Genomic DNA, 8,535 nt, shown 5'->3' on the forward strand with positions numbered 1-8,535 from the left:
TCATGGATCAACGTCACAGGCAATGACTGAAGTAGTTTTGTTGAGCAGGGGAGAGTGTTAGGAAAGAAGATTATTTGTTTTATTCATTATTCCTTTCTTCTTTTACTTTTTTTATAACTTTTCACATTATTTTTTTTTATTTTAGAAATTATGTTGTATAAAGAGAGGGATGGATCTCCCTAGAAGATGTTAATGTGCAATGTGCACTAACCCATACCAGCTAATCAAGATTTCAGGTTTCATTGCATTAGAAAAATGAAAGCTAAAATTTGACTGGTTGCTTTGGATTACAGCATAGTTGTGAAGATAGCACTATATTACTTTGAAAGGCTACTTTCCTGAGTGACTTATTGCTGAACATGATATATATGTTTTCTACAGTAATCATGTTTCACAAACATCTGTGTGATACAGATGGAGTAGAGGTTGTTGAAGTGAGCAATGTATGATGGCTAGGGAATATTCTTGTTTGACAGATATATCATTATGTTATCCAGGGCCGGCTCCGGCAAGAGCCGCAGCCTGTGCAGCAAGGGACCCGGATGCCCCAAACCTTCGCAGCGCTCGTCCGAAAGGAGACGTGGCCTAATTACCATAGTGCATGCCCCCTAAATGATGCTATTTGGGGGCATGCCCGTATGGCACACCTCCTCCCATTTAACGTAAGGCTGGGGGCGAGCCCAGCACTACATCAGTAGCTGGGCTTCCCCCAGCTCTCCCTGCACTGAATGGATGCCGCGCGTATATGAGTGGCATCCATTTTTCTTCTCCTGGGCCAGCACTGCACGAAGTGTCCCGCGGGTGGAACAGTGGGGCAGTGCCCGAAAAACGTGACTGTGCCACTGAAATCGGGAATGGCTGGGAGCGGTGCACACTCTATGGGGTGGCGCCCCTGTTCGACCGCACTGGTCAAACATGCCTCAATCTGGCCCTGATGTTATCTTAGCAGTGATATTTGTTTTAACTGCAAAACAAAATATTGATATTCACTGTAACAATGTCTGCTCCATCTGTAGGTACAATTAGGATCAATGATAACTTTTCTAATGTCCTCCAAAGCCATGTGGTGTAGACCTAAGACTTTAGTCTCCAATACCTCAAAATCAGGATAAAGTTGAAGGCAAAATTGCTAGGATAAAACTTAAACCCTTTTTATTTGTTCAATGCAGATAACTATATATTTAGAATAAATCATGCATTGATTTTCTTTTAAGACAGCAATGATCTGCCATCAATATAATTTATGCCTTGATGAGGATGAAATACTATAACAGGAAGCAACATTAATGATATACTAATCTTATGTCTAGACTAGAGGTGTTTTGGTTCATTCTCTGCAGCTCATGTACTGTAGCTAGAGCAGGTGGTGGAGAAAATCCAAGGTATTAAGGTGCCTATCCAATAGACGATTAAAATGAGCAATTGAACGATAATGATATTGATATCGTTCGATAATCATTTGAAAATTGTTTGAAAATCGTTTGCAGATTGTTTAAAAATTGGTCTTTTAGACATCTATCATCGGGCAAACATGCTGGTCAACCTGACGATAACGTCAGGTTGAGCATGTTTGCAGATGATTGATTGTGCCTACACTGAATGAATGCTCGTGCAGTGTAGGCACATCACAGACTGGCAAACAACTGCACGATTACAATGTCGTAATCGTGCACTCTTTTGCCTGTCTTCTAGTGGATAGGCACCTTTAGGCACCTGAACATGATATATATGTTTTCTACAGTAATCATGTTTCACAAACATCTGTGTGATACAGATGGAGTAGAGGTTGTTGAAGTGAGCAATGTATGATGGCTAGGGAATATTCTCGTTTGACAGATATATCATTATGTTATCCAGGGCCGGCTCCGGCAAGAGCCGCGGCCTGTGCAGCGAGGGACCTGGATGCCCCAAACCTTCGCAGCGCTCGTCCGAAAGGAGACGTGGCCTAATTACCATAGTGCACACCCCCTAAATGATGCTATTTGGGGGCATGCTCGTATGGCACACCTCCTCCCATTTAACGTCAGGCTGGGGGCGAGCCCAGCACTACATCAGTAGCTGGGCTTCCCCCAGCTCTCTCCCTGCACTGAATGGATGCCGCGCGCATACGAGTGGCATCCATTGTTCTTTTCCAGGGCCAGCACTGCACGAAGTGTCCCGCGGGTGGAACAGTGGGGCAGTGCCTGAAAAATGTGACTGTGCCACTAAAATCAGGAATGGCTGGGAGGTGTGCACCCTCTATGGGGTGGCGCCCCTGTTCGACCGCACTGGTCAAACATGCCTCAATCTGGCCCTGATGTTATCTTAGCAGTGATATTTGTTTTAACTGCAAAACAAAATATTGATATTCACTGTAACAATGTCTGCTCCATCTGTAGGTACAATTAGGATCAATGATAACTTTTCTAATGTCCTGCAAAGCCATGTGGTGTAGACCTAAGACTTTAGTCTCCAATACCTCAAAATCAGGATAAAGTTGAAGGCAAAATTGCTAGGATAAAACTTAAACCCTTTTTATTTGTTCAATGCAGATAACTATATATTTAGAATAAATCATGCACTGATTTTCTTTTAAGACAGCAATGATCTGCCATCAATATAATTTATGCCTTGATGAGGATGAAATACTATAACAGGAAGCAACATTAATGATATACTAATCTTATTTCTAGACTAGAGGTGTTTTGGTTCATTCTCTGCAGCTCATGTACTGTACTAGAGCAGATGGTGGAGGAAATCCAAGGTATTAAGGTGCCTATCCATAGACGATTAAAATGAGCAATTGAACGATAATGATATCGATATCATTCGATAATAATTTGAAAATTGTTTGAAAATCATTTGCAGATTGTTTAAAAATTGGTCTTTTAGACATCTATCATCGGGCAAACATGCTGGTCAACCTGACGATAACGTCAGGTTGAGCATGTTTGCAGATGATTGATTGTGCCTACACTGAATGACTGCTCGCGCAGTGTAGGCACATCACAGACTGGCAAACAACTGCACGATTACAATGTCGTAATCGTGCACTCTTTTGCCTGTCTTCTAGTGGATAGGCACCTTTAGGCTACGCATGACAAAGAATATAATGCCATATTAGTATATCATCAAAATTAAATCTTTTATATTTTCTATGGTGTTCTTTCATGTTTTATAAAGTAATTAAAAGCAAATGTACACTTCAAGCATTTGCAAACATACTTTACATGATTCTTCCATTACTGAAAAACATTGCAGTGCCTATAAAAATAAACTGGTGCTAGGCTTCAGTGATGACAAAGTAGGGCAGAAATAATGACATATTGGATGTAATATACAGTATTTAAAAAATGAAAATTTTTCTTCAGTGTGAAATTGTGATTCTGCACTTTATTTAATTCATTTGTTATTTATTGTCACATTTTCAAAATACAAAATTAAAAACAAACAATAATCCAAATATTTATTTACAATACAGTACCTCTGAACAAATGGAAAATCCTGAAACCTGCTATGCAATGTATAAGCAACTAATTATAACAGGAATAAAATGTATCTATTTAATTTTTCTGTTACTGAACAAAATATATATTTTTAAGGAATTGGATTGATTTATACATATGACATTTACATGTACAATATTGTACCATTAAAAAGAAAATGTTTATTCAAGACAATAAACACAAACCCACTTATGATACACAGTAGACCGTAAGTAATGAAGGGATGTGTCGATAAAAAGGTTTATATTAGTTCAAAAGAAGAATATTAAAGCTTACATTGAGGACTGGACAGTATGGATAGCTGTAAAGCATGCATGCAGGGGTGCCGAAGGGGGGTGAAGCAGGTAATGGCCTGGCCCTGTCCGTGGGCCTGAGCTGCCAAGGAGACACACACATGCTATCTTCATTGGGTAGCGCAGCATATCCTATCATCTCTATATTAATATTTATCTTTATAGCACCAGCATATCCAGTTGCACTATATAATTGAGAAGACAGAAATAAAACAAGCCCGGGTATTAACAGGTGTAAGAGTGCCCTGCTCGCAAGCTTACAATCTACACGGCATCTACATCTACAATGTAACATATAAAATGTGCCCTGGTATTCACAACAGGCTTTGCCCATGCCCTCACCCAAATGACCATGCCCTTAAGTAACAGGGCCTGATAGATCTCTTGACTGCTCTGCTTACATCAAAGTATTGTTTGTCTGAATGACGTGTTAATAAACATTGCAATGCTCTTATAAATACATTATTTTTAATTACAGATCCCAGAGACAGAAAAGAATACCTACAATCAGCAGCTCCACCATAGTTTACCTGCATTTATGTTCTTCAGTGTGACTCCTACATGGTGAAGAGTGGATATATACATCACAAGAGACTCTATCTCAACCACTGGAGTCACAGCACAATTAATGGATATTTCCTAAAAAATATCTTTGTTTTTATGACCATAGACCTAAATGATTCACAGCGTTCAGGTTTCCTATGGAAAGAAATGTTAAACAAGTAAACTGATCAAGAACAGCTGCACTTTTTCCTGAGCATATGAAGCTAAAGGACAAATGAGAATCTTGAATTTTACTGGCATCATTGAGCCCTATCGTTTTCTGAAAACCACAAACAGTATTATTGATTTGTTTTATAAAGGTCTGGATGCTTTTAATTACAGTTGAGGGAAACATCTCTTCTGTACTATTAAAGCCATAGAGGAAGATGAAGCTGACATTTGGGAAGTGCTGTATCTCTTTCTCTGAATAAATTAACAGCTGTATTACAACAGTTGTGGATTGAATTCAATGCACGTCATATATATGCACTGTCAGTTCCATTCAGGGTAATGATATGTGTCATCCTTTGCACAGATGGACAGAAGATTTCATAGTTCATATTTCAGGGGCTGGTAAGACAAATTGGAATGTTGTCTTTATATGGACACCTCATCTTCCCTACCCCAAAGAGAATATTTTATTTTATCTATACATATACTTGTGTATCAAAACCACAAAGACACCACCAGGATGAGTATAAACAGGTTTATTCAATAAGGTGGGATACTGCCAGTGCAGCCATTGATCCAACATAATGCTTTATGTAGTGAGTGTTTTAGGCTTTATCTCACTTTTTTTTAATAAGCTTGCATTTACTATATGTGCTCTAAAATATTATTTTTCTAAAATAAGGAATCTGCCAAGGATTAAAAATATATTTGTTTACAGAGATACCAGCTAAATTTATGTTAGTCTTGAATTGAAAACAAAAGAGCATTTGTAAAATGTTTTTTGCTGAATTCATTTTTTTCCATTTAAGTACAAAAACCTTTATAACTTTTATTTATTTTTATTTTAGAAAAGTATTATTTGTGGAACCTACTTCCATCCTTCTATCTTATGTTATAAAATGTAGAAACAGATTATTTTTTTAAGTGCGGAAAAAATCTTGCCATGTCAGGTCATTACAATTTTCAGGCTACAAGCTTTAATATAAATACCGTGTACCATAATGTCAAATTATACTGTAAAATAATATCATATATTTCTACATGCTTACCTGTAAAAATGAAAAAAAAAAATATTTTTCACTATACAGATTCAGTACAAATTATTTTGATAATAAGAATATGATGGATTTAAGATAGCAGGTATAAAGAATAAGTACGGATGTATTTTATGAGGTTGTAATGTCCAATTAAAATGTAATTTACATGTAACAAAAATATGAGTGAAAGTTTGCAGACTATCTTTTTAGTTGAATGTCATCTATTATGATTTAAGCTCTTGCTTTAACATCTAGGTTTTATAGATAGAATTGTTTTATTTCTTATTCAATTGGTAGAATAAAAAAATAACACTAATAATTAAAAATAATATAAAAATGAAATCTCTTTTCATGGTTTAATAGCAAAACATACTATTGATTCTCCAACGCATAAAGTCAAGATTCTGTGTAATTGGATTCTTTATGTACTGAGCAGCAGACTGTATGGTCTATCAAATTAACTGTCTTCTAGATGGTGAGTTTACAATTCTTCAAACTGATTTATGTGACACTTATAACTGAACTTAGGACCACAATTACTATCACTCAATAGAACATAATTTTATATTTTTTGTAATACTGTTTATGTCGACTTTCACCACTGTATGACTGAGTGGATTTCCTTATCTTCTTATTTAACAAATTATTGGAATAATTTAAAGTATGACAGATTACGTAAAAGTCTAAAAATATTCAGCAAATATATTGTATAACCAGAAGTGTGTATAATGAAATATCATTACATACATATGTAATTTTACAACTATTTTGGAATAAAATTGAACTATAACTTTTTCATCTAAAAAAGTGTAATTATTATTTTTTTACTATGTACTTATTTGTAAGTAGTTGGAATGTACTTCTAACTGTTCTTCTCATTTTTAAACTGGAACAGAAATGAGCCTAACACTTCCCACCCATAGCCTGATCCTTATGTTCTTTCCAAGTATCGACTCTAAGGGGTATATTTACTAAACTGTGGGTTTTTAGAATGGGAGATTTTGCCCATAGCAACCAGTCAGATTCTACTTAACATTTATTTAGCACCTTCTAGAAGATAATAGCTATAATCTGATTGGTTGCTATGGGCAACATCTCCACCTTTAAAAACCTGCACTTTAGTAAATATACCCGTAAGTGTCCAATTCTAACCAGGCCTTACATATTCTGGTAATGTCAGAATAATAATGGCCAGCAAATTTTTTTTACACAGGTTTATTAATTAGATTTGTACAGTATCTGTTTTAAACAATAGTTTGGTTATTCATCAAGGGTTTCACACATTATAATATGTTAAAGCACTGTTACTACTGAAAATATTAATCAGGCATGACAGAATGCTTAAATTTTTTTTTTTTTGCTAGAAATCCATTAAAATAAATGTTGCTTGAGGTGAGCCATTTGGCATTTTAAAATTGTCAAGCTCTCAAAAACACATAACTGAACAATATTTAATGTGGATGAAGAGATAAAACATAGGTGATTCTGTGGTTAGCAATCTTGTCTCACAGCACTGGGGTTATGAGCTTAATTTCAGCCAGGGCCCTACCAGTGTGGAGCTTGTAGGTTCTCCCCATGTTTGCGTGGGTTCCCTCCCACAGTCTACAAATATGGCAGAGTTTTCTTTTGTTTTCACGCCAGCTTACCATGTCTCTCGCCCTCCCTCTATTATCCTGTCTCTCTCTCCTGCCTGACTTATCCCATCTTTCTCTTTCTTACCCTCCCTAAGCTTCTTCCCCATCTCTCATTCCCCATGTCTCTGCCCCATCTCTCTCTGTCCTCTGTCCCACTCTCAGCCATTGGTGTATCTATAATGGGTGCTGGGTGTGTATTGCACATGAGTCCCTGGGTCCAGAGGGGTCCACACCGCACACCCTGCTTACATGTTTAATTTTACCTCTCTGGAGTCCCCAGAAAATGGCATGGCAGCCATTTTCACAGAGATTTGCGCATGCGCAGTAGAGAAATCACTGGGAACATGGTGTTGGCACCATATTCCCAGACCTCTGCGCATACACAGTAGACTCTGGCAAACTTCCAGAGTCTACTGTGCCGCAGAGAGGAGGAGGCCCACACAGAGTCTGCACATGAGACCCCTTCTCTCTTAAACCTCCCCTGCTCAAATAAAATAGCACTATTCCATCGGCTGAAGAGGTTTATAAAATACACTATAAAAAAAACAATAAAAAAAGGTCCAGGCTGTAATAAAAAAGGAAGAATGTCCTCTTTGTTTATGGGAAGTTGTTTCTCGATCCAAAGACACTTGTGTACAAAAGGGTATCTCCAAATTTTCACATACAGAAAGTTCTTAAATGATATACAGTAGGGGTCTATTTACTAAGCAATGGATGGCGATAAAGTGAATGGAGATAAAGTACAAACCAATCAGCTCTTAACTGCCATGTCACAGGCTGTGTTTGAAAAATGGCAGTTAGGAGCTGATTAGCTGGTACTTTATTTCTGTTCACTTTATCTCCATCCAAATTCACATTATCTCCATTCAAGTCTTAGTAAATATGTAAATCTATTCAAGGAGCTGCCCTTACCCACTTTTGAAACAAGTCTCCAATGCTCTCATCATGCTTGAAACATAAATAACTTAACAGATAGATGGAAGTAATATAGTGAGGAAACGGTAACATGTTTTCTCATATATTTAGTACTGTAAGTCATTAAGTCATGATACATGTTTGCAGAGTCGCAAAACATATTTTTGTTACTGACCATATTAACCTGCTAATGATATGTGACTTGAGTCTCCTCCTTACCCATTGCCTCACTTGCACTCAATCCCATCTTTGACTACTTGTATATCTCACTATACAGTAAGAATAAAAAGAATAAAACGTAAAATCCTTCACTAATGTATACTGTTGCATTCAGATATTTATATTTTATCGGCAGAAAGTTATTTACTGTCACCTACACTTTAAATGAGAGGTTCTTATAATTATATATGTTTCTAGCTAGTTTTCATACTTATAGTACAGCTGTATGTGTCTGGTG

The 8,535-nt window shown here is 36.9% G+C and overlaps 1 protein-coding gene across 1 annotated transcript in view; it reads left to right on the forward strand.

Annotated features, from left to right (window-relative positions):
* The window catches only part of PRR16 (proline rich 16), a 393,045-nt gene extending 386,797 nt beyond the window's left edge, over window positions 1-6,248 (forward strand). Inside the window, exon 4 of the mRNA XM_088475154.1 lies at window positions 4,257-6,248. The gene's annotated coding sequence lies outside the window, so the exon portion shown is untranslated. The remainder of the gene's footprint in view (window positions 1-4,256) is intronic.
* Window positions 6,249-8,535: the final 2,287 nt, after the last annotated feature.

This window comes from Taudactylus pleione, unplaced genomic scaffold, assembly GCF_031769625.1.
Source record: "Taudactylus pleione unplaced genomic scaffold, aTauple2 ptg000162l, whole genome shotgun sequence".
Classification (NCBI taxonomy): Eukaryota; Metazoa; Chordata; class Amphibia; order Anura; family Myobatrachidae; genus Taudactylus; species Taudactylus pleione.